The 14578-nt window shown below is 42.4% G+C and overlaps 1 protein-coding gene across 2 annotated transcripts in view; it reads left to right on the plus strand.

The window, feature by feature from the left end:
- The first annotated feature begins 221 nt into the window (after positions 1-221).
- The window catches only part of dag1 (dystroglycan 1), a 150244-nt gene continuing 135887 nt past the window's right edge, over positions 222-14578 (plus strand). Inside the window, exons 1-2 of one of the 2 annotated variants that reach the window (XM_073072523.1) lie at positions 289-359; positions 8315-8386. The gene's annotated coding sequence lies outside the window, so the exon portion shown is untranslated. Of the gene's footprint in view, positions 360-8314; positions 8387-14578 lie in introns of both variants that reach the window. The other variant, XM_073072522.1, reaches the window with a different exon arrangement.

Below are 14578 nucleotides of genomic sequence, written 5' to 3' on the forward strand. Positions count from 1 at the left end.
TTGGGTGATTTGCGTTAACAGCTGGTTGGGCCGCCAGGGGGAGGCGGGCCATTCGATTGAGTGAAGCTGTTATTGGGTGTTCTCGTTTGATTGACGTGCGGGGAGGCGGGGGAATTTGGATTCGCTTTCTCCGGGTGATTGACAGTGGGAGGGGTGGGCCCGTGAGGCAGCGTGCGGAGGTGATTGGGTGCCAGCGGCTGCCCGCTGGAGGGAGGAGGCTTTCTTGGGCCGCAGCTGCAGACGGCGCAGTCGCGGCTGCGAGTGGAATGGATGTAGTGGCGGGCTGGGAAGCACTGCCTGCTCTCGGATATCGTCCCGCAGCGGCTGGGGCAAGGAGCGCTCGGTGCGGCGCCGTGCAGGTAGGCGCAGCGCGCAGGCAGGGAACAGGCCGGGACCGGGGAGTGGGTGGGGGCCGAGGTTTCCCGTTAAGTCAGCATCAGTTGTCACCCCCCCCCCCCCACTACCACCACCACCACCTCCTCCCCTCTGTCAGTCCCTGGCCATCGGCCAGCCCAGCCGCTCGCATTCCGCTCCTCGCCCGGCTTCGGCTTTCAAACCCCTTCCGCCAGACTAGGCCGCTGCTGCCGCTTCAAAGTCACCTCCAGCCGGGGAAGTTTCGCCAACTGCTCCGGGGTTAGAACGGGACGGGTTTAGCTTGGCCTGGCAGGACAGTTCTTCTCTTTGCCTTGGCAACTAGAATGGGTACATGTATTTCTCCCCCCCCCCCCCCCTTTCCGTGCCAACAACACATAGTGCAACTTACAAATCACCAAACCTGGGTTACGTCTAGAGACAGCGCCTTATGCCAGTGGGGTGCGGGCCTGGTGACCGGTATTGGCTGCATTTAAACTGTGATTTGTATCCAGTGCGAGATAAAGATTTGTCACTTGTTACTTGACTTGCTCTTCTATGGGTATCAACCTGCTGAATAAGTCTGGTGACAACTGTGTTAGATAAGCAATAACTTGCAGCATAACTGACCCCTAAAGATTACTTGGTTAATTAATTATTGATCTATTTCTTTCTCTATTTTAACGAGCACTTGTGAAGATGTGAAACTTTTTACCTTGTCTTGCGATCAGGAGCTGGGTTGTTTTGGGCATTCTGCTGGCGTCTGCCAAGATTAAATCAAGTGTTGTATTGAGCCGCGTAATTCTTAATACAATGATTTACTCCAGTTGAACATGCAAAAGCAGCTTTGGTCAATATTGAAAATGAAATTTAAGACGGTTAATATTGTATTAGTGTTTGTGTTAATTTACAAGGTTAAATTAGTGTTTTTAAATAAAAGGTGGCTTCTATTTATAACCTCTTGGTTCTGTGTGATTGCTTAAAGTTAAGGGGCACTTTAAAAATCAGAATCTGCCGGTAATAGAAAAATAATGTGAAAACTGATAATATCTCGGAATGTAGAGGGGCGTTGACTTTCAGCAAATTGTGGGCAATACCTGGAGAAAGTATCTCTGCTGTAGATTTATAACTGAACTAAATGTTTCCTGGACTTTCAGTTTTCATGCAATGTTATTGATAGATTTGGTAATGAAGCTTCTAATAGTGGTTGAATTTCAAAATGCTCTGAATTGTTCGAATTGGCAATTAAACTCAATCTGATAACTTTAATTCAGAAGAGTGAGGTGATAAAACTTGCTTGAAATTAATAACTTTAAAAAAAATCTGCCCAAGTGGCAAATTCTGATGAAGTAATATCTTGAGGTTATGAAATTATGTTGAATTGCAGAGGATCTTGATTTGCTCTCACCCTGAGTAGCATTGTTTGGAAACAGCAAGCTGTGGTTTGCAGAGGAAGTGAAGTTCTACCTACATTTCAGAAAAGGCCAAAGCACTTTTGCAGCCCACAATAAGTTTCTACAACGTGATTGTGACCAGGTAACAATGCTGTGAATCTTGGCCACAGTACAGCCCCTTTGTACAGTTGTGTGGGATTCTTTTACAATCACCTGCTTGCCCAGTTTATGACATGCATAATTGAATAACCAGCCCCTGTGTGTTCCCCAGCCCATTAAGTGGTCAGCCTTTTTAGTTCTCAATGGCAGGGGGTGGAGATCAGCTATGTGTTAGTGCCTGTGAAATTCAATACTGCAAGTGGAAGTTTTCTTGTGAAAATGGTACATATTTGTTGGCACATTTGGGAGGCTGAACAGGTTTAATTACTACCAGTGTTGCATGTTTATCTATCTTTTGCAGCAGTGTGATAACAGGTGATTGTTGCTCTTCATTTATAGATATTTGTTTCAGTAGAAGTTTAAAAGAAGCTATAGTATGTGTAACTTTTATAGTATCCAGCAGTACAATTGTACTTTTACTGGTACTGATTTCCTTTATAGTAAGCCTTCTGAGAATACTGCATTCTTGTAATTCTAACCTTAAGTGCACTGACACCCCACCCCATACACATGCTCCCTTCTGGCTGATTTTTCAGCTGTCTTGAGCTTTCTACCTTTTACAATGCTCCTTAAAACCTAACTCTCTTTGACCAAGCTTTGCCCATCTGTTCAAATATCTGCCTGTGTGATACATGGTCAGTTTTGTCCAGTAATGTGAAGTGCGTTAAGATATTTGCTTGATATAAAAAATGCTCTAAAGTGCAATGTAGAAAGTTTCCTTGTTTCACTACCAAATGGACATGTTCTGATTTTATAGTTGTCTCCTTGGTTTAGATTTGCCATTAGTGGAAAGTAGTTTTCAAGATATCTACACCAGTGAATCAGCTTTTCATTGTAGGCAACTCAGACTCAAACACTCAAGGGAATAGTAGTCATAAACCTGACATTGTAATTTATCTCCTTTTGTCTTGGTGCCCAAATAGAATGTGCTATAGGTAAGCTTCTGTTACAGCCTGGTAATGGGATGAGCTAATCCTTTTTAAAATACAACTAGGTTTTCTGTAATCTAAAACGTAAAATGCAGTAAATATTGAGCAGGTCAGGTTGTACCTGTGAATACAGAAGTAGAATTGAAGTTTCAGGTAATCCCACCTCATTTACTACCCCAGTCACTGCACTGTAAACCACTTTTTATAATGCTGTTAACATTGTGAGTGCATGCTGGTATTTATGCACAGCTTACACCATATCCATACTTCAAAGTTCAATGTGAGTTTATTGAAGTACATGTATGTCACCATATAGAATCCTGAGATTCATCTTCTTACAGACATACTCTGTAAATCTATAATGGAATGATAACCATAATAGTAATAACAATGAAAGACTGCACCATCTTGGGGGTTCAACCAGTGTGCAAAAGAATGCAAACTGTGCAAATGCAAAAAGAAAGAAATAAACAATAAATACTGAGAACATGAGATGGAGTCCTTGAAAGTGAGTCCATAGGTTGTGGGAAAGTTTCAATGATGGGGGAAGTGAAGTTATCACCTCTGTTTCAAGAGCTTGATGGTTGAGGGGTTCCTGAACCTGGTGGTGTGAATCCTGTACCACCGCCTTGATGGCAGCACTGAGAAGGGAGCATTTCATGGATGGTAGGAGTCCCTGATGCTGCATTCCTGTGACAGTGCTTCATGTAGTTGTGCTCACTTGGTGGGGAGGGTTTTACCCGTGATGGACTGGGCCATACCAACTACTTTTTGTGGGATTTTCCATTCAAGGGCATTGGTATTTCCATACCAGGCTGTGATGCAGCCAGTCAGTATGTGTAGAAGTTTGTCAAAGTTTTGGATGTCACACCAATTCTTCGCAAGGTCCTGAGGAGGTAGTAGTGCTGCCATGCTTTCTTTGTAATTTTGCTTCTGTGGTCCTAGGACTGAACGTCCAATGAGAACTGGCTCATGGACATCTGGTTTCCTTCTCCTGAAGTCAACAATCTGCTCCTTGGTCTGGTTGACATTGAGTCAGAAGTTGTTACTGTGGCACCACTCCGCTAGATTTTCAATCTCCCTCCTGTATACTGATTCATCACCACCTTCAATTTAGCCTATGGCAGTGGTGTCATCAGCAAACATGAATATGGCATTGGAGCTGTGCTTAACTTCTCAGTCATCAATGTACATCATGTAGAACAAGGGGCTACATGCACACATCCTTGTGGTGCATCTGTGCTGATGGAGATGGTGCCAATCTGATCTGACTGGGGTCTGCAAATGGCAAAATTCAGGATTCAATTGCCCAACCTTGAAGTTTAATTTTTATATAATTCCTATTGTTGAATGGTTTTGTTGCATGTCACGCTAACCCACCGCAGCAAATTCCTAATGCGTGTCTATTGTGATTAAAGTTCATCCTTTATCCAAATAACTTTGCATTGGAGCTAACAAGCATGGAGGCAGCGGAAGTGTGGAGAAAAGAAAATCTGTGATAAGATTGAGGACAACTGATTTAATGTCTAAAAGGGGAGGTAGAGCAAATGAAAGCAGCAAAAGATCAAGAAACAAATCTGTATTTAACCACTAATATCAGAACCATTACTAACACTCTTTGGAGAAAACTAGCTTTGATTTTGGAAGGTTATAAAGTGCCTGAATGAATGTAAATGTAGCTGAAGATGTAGGTGTTTTACTGGGCCAAGTGTGAACAAGATGGAAAATAAAACTGGTAAGTGATCAGAGGTTTTAATCTTGCAGACTAAAAGCAAACTAGTGCTGTTTTATGATGGTGGCTGAATTGTTTAGAGCAGTGAAGGTGGGCAGTCATAAAGTCACCACAAAAGTTACTGGCCAGCAGATGTGCACTTCTAGAACGAGAGCATGGTCTTCACAACCTGGAAGACAGGTATTTGTGGGCAGATTGATCAGGAAGGCTCAGTAAAACTAAGCTTCCTAGACAGTTGATATTTCATTCCTCCCACCTCATTTGATGGGCCTCACTGGAGCCATCTCTATTGGACATTGGAAATTAGCAAGGAGGTGGGGATACTTCATAATACTGATATCTTTCTCTTCCCACATACAGTTGGTCTTCTGTTAGAACTGTAACTATTGATATATTGTCATGGAAACAGACCATATTACAATTTCAAAGGGAAAAAATGCAATGAAGGAATTAAGTTATTATCAGTTCAGTATGTATTTTCCAAATTAAATACAAGGCCAGCAGGCTTGTAGTTCATTGGCAAAGGTTTGAGTCTGTTATTCCCCAGTTTATTAGAGTAAAAAAGCTCAGATTTTACCTGGGTGAGGGAGTCAGTAAGATGTGAATAATTGACCAAAACCGGCAGAACTACGGTTCAGCACCCAATATAGTCCTAGAATTTAGGCAATTAGTTTCTGGAAGTGCGATTGGGTTCTGGGTTACAGGAGAGGAAAAAGCAAAGTTGAACAAGGCAAAGAATATTTATCTTTTATCGTAAAAGATAAAATATTAGATAACATAGAAAACACAGCACAATACAGGCCCTTTGGCCCACAAAGTTGTGCCAAGCATGTCCCTACCTTAGAAATTACTAGGCTTACCCGTAGCCCTCTATTTTTCTAAACTCTGTGTACCTATCCAAAAGTCTCCTAAAAGACCCTATCATATCTGCCTCTACTACCGTTGCCGGCAGCCCATCCCATGCACTCACCACTCTGAGTAAAAAAAAACACTTACCCTGACATCTCCACTTTACTTACTCCCCAGCACCCTAAACCTGTGTCCTCTTGTGGCAACTATTTCAGCCCTGGAGAAAAAACCTCTGACTAGCCACACAATCAGTGCCCCTCATCAATGCCATTCATTGGCCTTTCCTCAATTGTCATGGAAGTGAAACTGTAAGGTAAGTTGGGTGTCTGATTAAAGTTACTTCAGTGTATTCCATACACTATCTCTCACCCATCAATGTATTAGCACATTCTTGAGTGGTTGTTTGGAAAATGTATGCTACTATATGTGTTTAATGACCTGTTGCTGAAAGGGAGCTTTCTTCCTCCTCCTGAACTCAGCAGATGGGTGGCACTGAGGAAGGGTTGAGTCACTTGTCCAGTGGACTTATGAATCTTGGCTAAGCGACTCTATTTTCTCCAGCAGATGAGTCAAATTTTTACAAATTTTGTCAGGTAACTTGGGAGTGTTGCTAAGTACTTATTCGGATTAAGAGTCATAAAAATCAAACTCGTTCACAAATGGTTATAGATACTTATTCAATTCCAGCTTGGATTGGAGACCAAGGTGAATAGACTTCTGTTAGGTAAATGCCAGGAAAATTGGAACAGACACTTGGGTAAGTATATTGAATGGGGGGGGGGGGGGGCAGGGTCAGTGCGCTAAATTGCCTACTCCTCTCTGCTTGTCTTGATGTACCTGGCAATCTCTAAATTCTCTTCGCCTTTACATTCAGGATCACCTTAATATGTATTTCAAGTAATATTAATAATCATAATCTGCATAGTAGGTGCCTTTCAAGGATTTCTACAAAGATTAACTGGTTAAGCAAGATGTGAAGAATGATCAGTGGGTCTTGTATGTTACCTCCAGAAGCAAATAAGGCTGGCGTTTTCTTGGCAAGCATTGAGAATGGACTGAAGAGCAGTTCATACTGACCCTTGGATTGAAAGATAGAATTTAGCATTCCTTCTAGAAACTTACGGTAGTTGCAGTTAAATTATACGTCTTTGGTATGTCATATTGCAGATGAATTCCTCAGGTTTAGTGATATGTAGTTAATTAATAATTATGCAATACAAACAATTCTAGCTGCAGTGTGCAGTTACGTTCTTCTCCAGCATTAAACAAAGATGACTTTTGTGTCTGCCTGCTTAGGGTATTTGTGCACAGTTGGGCTAAGGGACCTTATGGCTGAATACATAACTTTTATTTTGTAACAAAATGCTGGAGCAACTTGGCATCTATGGAGGAAAGTGGACAGTCAACATTTTGGGTCAGGCCATTCAATTAGACTGAAAGGGAGAGATGGCCTCTCTTGCACAGTGATTTTTTTGTTGGTCTCATAATTTCTCACAAATTCTATTGTATTTAATTTTCCTGTCAATGCCTGCAAGTAAATGAATCTCAAGGTAGTGTATAGAGGCATAGACATACTTTGATAATTGACTTTGACTTGACCAGTATAACAACAGTACAGGCTTGGGCAAATCTGTGGCTGCTGTTCACCCTGAAGCCAGCTACTAACAGTGCAAAGCACTGGGGGTTTGGGGCTGTTAAAAATCAAGGCACAAGCTGCTAGCATCTTTATTCCTAAAGTCACTATGGCACATAAATTTTTAAGCACATCTACACTGGCGTGTGAAAGATCATTGGAAATATTCTGACCTGTCCTAGTAATGCAGAAAGGCATTTAGACATGATATTGCATGACTAGAAATCTAAGGTATGCTTTCGAGTTTGATTTTCTAACACAAAAATGAGGGGTAAACACCTGCAGATGCCTGAGATCCAGAGCAACACACACACACAATCCTGAAGGAACTCGGTCAGGCAGCATCTCTGGAGGGGAATAAACAACAGCAGTCCAGACAATGAGCCCGAAACACTGACTGTTTATCCTCTTCCTGCATGCTGTGTGACCCGCTGAGTTCCTCCAGCACTTTGTCCTTGTTACTCTGGGTTTAAAGCATCTGCAGAATCTCTCGTGTTTACCTTTTTATTTTGGTCAGAATCTCAAACTCAGAAGTTTACCTTGGATTTCTAGTCATGCAACATTACTTGGATAGATACCTTTTCGCATTACTAAGTATACAGAAGTATAGTCGATTTCCAGTGATGTTTCTCACACCAGTGTAGATGTCAAGGGAAGAAACCTGGTGTGCGGTGACAAAGCAGGTATATAGTAATCCAGTACAATGCATGTATTTTTCATGTACTTTATTGAATAGATGGAAGGATGGCTTTCAAAGCATGATGTAGTGGCTGCCCACACTGGCCAAATCAAATTGGTCAGAACAGAATACAGGTGCCCCTGCTTTACAAATGTTTGCTTTATGCCACTTCGCTTTTACAGAAGACCAACATTAGTAGCCTGTTTTTGCATTACAAAGAGGATTTTCGCTTTTATGAAATTTTTTCCCATATAAATTAATGGTTCTTCACTTTACACCATTTCGGCTTAAGAAAGGTTTACCTTTGTAAGGGGGGGGGGGGGGAGAGAGACACCTGTAACTCGCAATATGATTGAGAAACTTAAATGTACATTTGAGATGCTACAACATGTTTGCATGGTAAGTTTACTCCTGTGATTCTTGTTATAAATTTGGGTATGATAATTTTTCATTTGACCAAGGAATGATTTTGAAAGTAGTTCATGCAAGCATTTAGGTTTTTAATTTGGTTTCTAGTACTAATGAGATTTGCCTCTATGCCAAGCAAGTTCAGTTTTCAACATCAAGTTTAATTTTGACCAACAATAGGGCATTGTGAAGCAGAATGATGTTCTCGTCCAGACCAGCGGAGGACGTCTTGGCATGTTTTCTCGTGATTGTGTGAGTTGAATTTGTTTGCCATAGGTATTGTGTAGTTTCGGTCAGTGTTTATGGTAGATGTAATACAGATGCTGTAATTGTCTGAAGTTAAAAGTCAGCATTGTTCTGCATATTATTCCCCCTACACTAAAATGCTACGGCTTGGGGCGGCCTGCAGGAAAGTACAACAATTTGAATTTTTTTTTAAATGGCTAAACACTCATTTGGGAGGTCAAGCCGCACAAAGGAGCATAAAATTTGGAGGGCATTTGGCTTGCCTGGCACTTCAGCTGGACTATGAACATACAGATCCCCTTTTCACAAACATACCCTCCACTGGCTTTGAGTGATTCCAGAGCTTTGGCCTGAAAGTAATCCAGAGTTGGCCAGTTTGAAGAGTTCCTTTTCTGGGTGGATCCTGACCTCCACAGTTGCAGAGAGAACATGCAAACCTGCATCTGTGTGCCTTGTGTGTTTGTTGGGTTGAGCCTTCTCCAAATTGTCCCTTGTATAGGTGAGTGCAGGGCAATGGATGTATTAGGGTGTGTAGTTGATCAGAATGCAAGAGGCAGTAGGGATAAGTATAGATGCTCAGGACAGATGCAGTCGGCTGAGGGGCCTGTTTGTGTTTAGATTCCCCAAGTTGATGCACAGAATTAGTATTTTTCCCACTTCCATTCAATACTTGTCTTCTGTGTGATGGATACACCTTTTTCCAAAATAAAATGAACAAGTTTTCTTACTTCAGTGGTTGGCAAGTTGATGGAGAAGATCCTGAGAGGCAGGAATTAAGAACGTTTGGCGAGGCATATGGATTTCAACAAGGCAAGGTACCCCATGCAAGGCTTATTGAGAAAGTATGGAGGCATGGGATCCAAGGGGACCCTGCTTGTACATCTAGAACTGGCTTGCTCACAGAAGGCAGAGAGTGGTTGTAGGTGGGTCCTATTCTGCATGGAGGTCAGTGACCAGTGTGTTCTGAAAAACCTACTCTTCATGATTTTTATAATTGACCTGGATGAGCAAGTGAAGGGATGGGTTAGTAAATTTGCTGATGACACAAATGTTGGGAGTGTTGTGGATAGTGTGGAGGTCTGTCAGAGGTTACAGCAGGACATTGATAGGATGTAAAACTAGGCTGAGAAGTGGCAGATGGAGTTCAACCCAGCTAAGTGTGAGGTGGTACATTTGGGTAGGTTAAATATGACAGAATATAGTATTAATGGTAAGACTCTTGGCAGTGTGGAGGATCAGAGGGATCCTGGGGTCCGAGTCCATAGGACACTCAAAGCTGCTGCACAGGTTGACTCTGTGGTTAAGAAGGCATATGGTGCATTGGCCTTCATCAATCGTGGGATTGAGTTTAAGAGCTTGAAGGTAATGTTACAGCTATATAGGACTCTGGTCAGACCCCGCTTGGAGTACTGTACTCAGTTCTGGTTGCCTCACTACAGGAAGGATGTGGAAATCATAGAAAGGGTGCAGAGGAGATTTACAAGGATGTTGCCTGGATTGGAGAACATGCCTTATGAGAATAGGTTGAGTGAACTTGGCCTTTTCTCCTTGGAGCGATGGAGGATGAGGGATGACCTGATAGAGGTGTTTAAGATTATGAGAGGCATTGATCATGTGGATAGTCAGAGGCCTTTTCCCAAGGCTAAAATGGCTAGCACAAGAGGGCGCAGTTTTAAGGTGCTGGGGAGTAGGTACAGAGGAGATGTCAGGGTAAGTTTTTTACGCAGAGAGTGGTGAGTGTGTGGAATAGGCTGCCGGTGACGGTGGTGGAGGTAGATACAATAGGGTCTTTTAAGAGACTCCTTGATAGGTGCATGGAGCTTAGAAAAATGGAGGGCTGTGGGTAACCCTAGGTAATTTCTCAGGTAAGGACATGTTCGCCACAGCTTTGTGGGCTGAAGGGCCTGTATTGTGCTGTAGGTTTCTGTTTCTGAGAGGTCAGTATCTGTAGTAGCAAAGCATGTAAGTAGATAAATCAGTGCATCAGGACTGGGGGATCAGGAACGATTGCCCTGAATAGCATTTTGAAGATGGAAGCATGTAGGTGATAGTGAAACTAGATACGGAGGAGAGTACATCCTTGGTTTTTGTAGGATGCTAGAAAAGAAACTGTAGAAGCCCATATGGAGATATCTGCTTCATAGTTAGGCACTGATAATCCTCCTGAAGATTGGACCATAGCTAATATTGTTCCTTTGTTTAAAGAAAATTGCAAGGACAAGCCAGGAAACTGTAGGCTAGTCAGCCTAACATCAGTAATGGAGAAGTTGCATGAGAATTAAGGGATAGGTTCTACTAGCATTTTGATAAATGTATTAGAGGTGGTCGGTATGGCTTTGTGTGTGGGTAGTCAATTTAATTTGAGTTTTTGAAGTGCTAACATAAAAGATAGATGAGAAGGGCAGTATATGTTGTCTTTTTGGACTTTAACAAGGCTTCCAGATTCTCCATGGTAAGTTCCCCTGAACTGTTAGATCTCATAGAATCCACGAAGTACTAGTTTGGTAGATTCAGAATTGGATTGGAGGTAGGAAGCAGAGGGTGGTGATTGAAAGTCTTTTCTTGGAAAGGAGGATGTGGTTTTGAAACCCTTGTTTTCTTTCATTATAAATGATTTGGATGCAAATGCACAAGACTTGATCAGTAAGTTTGCAAATGACACAATTAGGACATGTTGATAGTGAAGCAGATTATTAAAGATGACAAAGGAATCTTGATTACTTAGTAAGGTGGTCTGAAGAGTGGCAAATAGATTTCAATACAGATAAGTGTGAAATGATGCTTCTTAGTCCAACCAGCATAGGACTTGCACTAGAGTAATTGTACAAGGAGTACAAGTGCATTGTTCGTTGAAAGCAGTGTCACAGGTAGACGTGGTGAAAAAGGCATTTACCATTCTGGTCTTCAGTCAGATGATTCAGTATAAGAGTTTGGACATTAGATTGCAATTGTATAAATCATTAGTGAAGTCACACTTGTTCACTTAAAGTACTTTGTAGAATTTTGATCACCTTGTTATAGGAAAAATGTGATTAAAGTGGAGAGAATACAGAAAAGATTTGAGGATATTGCTCGCAGTAGAGGACCTGAGTTATAGGGAGAAGTTTGCCAGGCCAGGTCTTTCTTGCTTGAAACATAGGAAAATGAGTGACCTTAGAAATGTTTAAAGTTATGAGAGGCATGGATAAGGTGGATGGTAATAGCTTCCCAACCCACAATGGTAGGGGAACCCACCATTTTAAAGAAAGAAGGCAAGGCAGATTGTGGCAATTGGAGGCATCTCCCTCCTGTCAACAATAGGCAAAGTGCTTGCACATATCGGTGTCAACTAACTCCTGGTATCTGAAGAAGTACTCTGAATCACAATGTGTTTTCTACCCACCTAGAGGTACTGCAGACGTGATCTTCACATCATGCCAAGTACAGGAAAAATGCCATGAGCAAAGGCAGTCCTTGTACTTAGCTTTCACAGATTTGGCAACAGCATTTGATACAGTAGACCACCAATCTCTGTGGCTTGTATCATCTGGATATGGCTGTCCTTACAAGTATTTGCGACTACTGAGGCTACTGCATGATGACTTGCCATCCACGGTACTCAGGAATGATGGTACTGGACCAGAACCCTTCACTGTCATGATGGGTTAAACAAGGCTGGATCACTGCCTGATTTACCATCTTTACTGCTACCATCCTTCACTGCATTGCCCAAGACTTGCCACAGGAAATCCTAACTGTGAATAGAATGGACAAAAGGCATTTCAATCTCAACCAGTTCAAGATCAGCACCACCACTATCATGGAGCTTCAGCATGTGGATGACAATGCCATTGCAGCACACTCTGAAGAAGACCTTCAGTGTATCTTGTATGCCTTTGCCAAAGCATATAGGGCCCCAGTCTTTTGTGTATATGTATAAAAAGACATGGGTCCAATATCTACCATTGTCCAACAAGTCATTTATCCAGCCCTCCATAAAAGTCGATATCGTCCTTGAAAATGTCAAGCACTTTCTCCTACCTTGGCAGCATTCTCTCGAAAGCAGACATTGATTCAGACATCACGCTCTGCCTGAGTGGTGCTAATGGAGTTTATGCAAGGTTAAGGAAAAGGCTTTGATGACTGCGACCTATTGAACTTTTGGTCTATAGAGCAATTGTCCTTCCTGCGTTACTGCTTGGAGCTGAATCATTACAGTAGATACCTGTAAACTCTGGAACAATGCCACCCAAGAACCTTAAGATTGAGGATCAGCTGGAAGGACACACACTATCACCAGCTTACTGGAGAAAGCCAACATGAACATCATCTCCCACGATAAAGCAATCCCAACTCTGAAGGAAAAGTCATGTTACTCGGATGCCTGACTCGAGTCTACCCAAACAGATCCTTTACTCCCAGTTGAAGGAAGGTCAGCGAACCTCTGGTGGGCAAAAAGAAACGCTTCAAGATTACCTCAAAATATCCCGAAGAAACTCAACATTTCATCTGTTCAAGAGGGAGTTGTGCCGTAAAGGGCAAGTGGCGGCTGCAGAAGGAGAGACTGAACAACCAAACAACCCAGCCCCAACCACCAACTACAGCCACCTCTTGCTGTTGCCCACACTGCACCAGAATATATGGATTCTGGATCAGCCTCTGCAGCCGTTTGTGGACCCAGCAGTAGACAAATATCTCGCGTGATGGAACTACTAAGAAATCCAGAACTAGATGTATAGGTTTAGGGTGAGAGGAGAGATTTATAAGGGATCTAAAGGGCAACCTTTTCTTGCAAACTGTGGTGAATATATAGAATGACGACCTGCAAGGAGTGGTTGAGGCAGGTGCATTAATACTTACAAAGCACTTGGCTTGGCTAGGGATCCTACAAATACAGGTCTGTATCTGGTGTATTACTGTGGTGGATAGGTGGGAAGAAAATCCCCTCCATCTGGTGCCACCAGTCCCTTCCACCCTTCACACCCCCAGACATATGGGCAGTCATATGGTCCTCAAATCACCAGTCCTGATTCATCAATTTGCACCTTTTTTTTAATGTTTAACCTGCTAAGTTCTTCCAATGTTTATTTTTTGTTTTGGATTCTCGTATCTGCAGTTTCTTTTATGCACCCCTTTTTATGAACCTGAACAGTGTGGTTTATGTCAATCCTTCCTGCAGACTTCTATCTAATCCAGATTAGGTTGCAGGGAACTTTTATTACTGTTCCAGGAATTTTTTTGTTCATGGGATTTAATTTGTTTCTTTCAAGCTGTTAAAATTATTGCAAGATTCATAGGTAGGTGTGCTCCGACTGATACTTTGTTTTTGTATTACTTTTACATAGAAATGAATCTAGGGTACTCTTCCCAGCCCCGATGTCATTCACACTCCTCTTCCTCTGCCTCCATTTATTTTGAAGTTGTTTATGCATTGTTGGGAGAAGAATCTTTAGTTGATTGTATGCTTGAATGTGGAGACCAGTTCAGAACAAGTGACTGGGTCAGGGTAAAGATAGCTACAGCTGGCCATAAACTGAGGGCTGTGGCTCGAGGTCAGATGCATCACCATAAGCCAAGAATTCATTCCTTTTCTCCATCCCTGCAACTTTGATTTATTTCATTTTTATTTAGTGACTCAGCCCAGAGCAGGTCCTTCCAGCCCTTTGAGTCACACCGGCCTGGCATCCCCGATTAACCCTAACCTAATCAGGATCAGTTACAATGACCAATTAGCCTAGCCTTGTATGCCTTTGGACTGTGGGAGGAAACTGGAACACTGGGGTGGTAGGGGGAGGGAGGGGAACCTATGCATTCCACAGGGAGAGGAGAACAGGATGTACAAACTCCTTACAGATGGTGCCAGAATTGAACTCCAGAACGCCCCAAGCTGCACTAGCGTTGCCATGCGCCAACCATCAGGTGATTGAGATGCAGCTGACATGCTGTCTATGTTGTTTACTCTGAAATGCACCTTGGCCTACATTCATCATTTCATTCTCCTCTCCCTTTGAGAGAGATTAAGGGCACAAAAGCAGAGCTCTGGCATTTCAGTAGTTTACCATTAAGCTAGGGTGCCATTCTAATAGGTCGGAGGCCTCAAGCACAGTTACTGTCCAAGCAGAGGATGGTTATACTTGACATTGCAGTTTTGGTGGCTTCATTTGTTTAATAATGTTCTCCTCTCATGAAAGTCCTTAAACTAGCAACATTGTGAATGAA

This window comes from Hemitrygon akajei, chromosome 19, assembly GCF_048418815.1.
Source record: "Hemitrygon akajei chromosome 19, sHemAka1.3, whole genome shotgun sequence".
NCBI lineage: Eukaryota > Metazoa > Chordata > Chondrichthyes > Myliobatiformes > Dasyatidae > Hemitrygon > Hemitrygon akajei.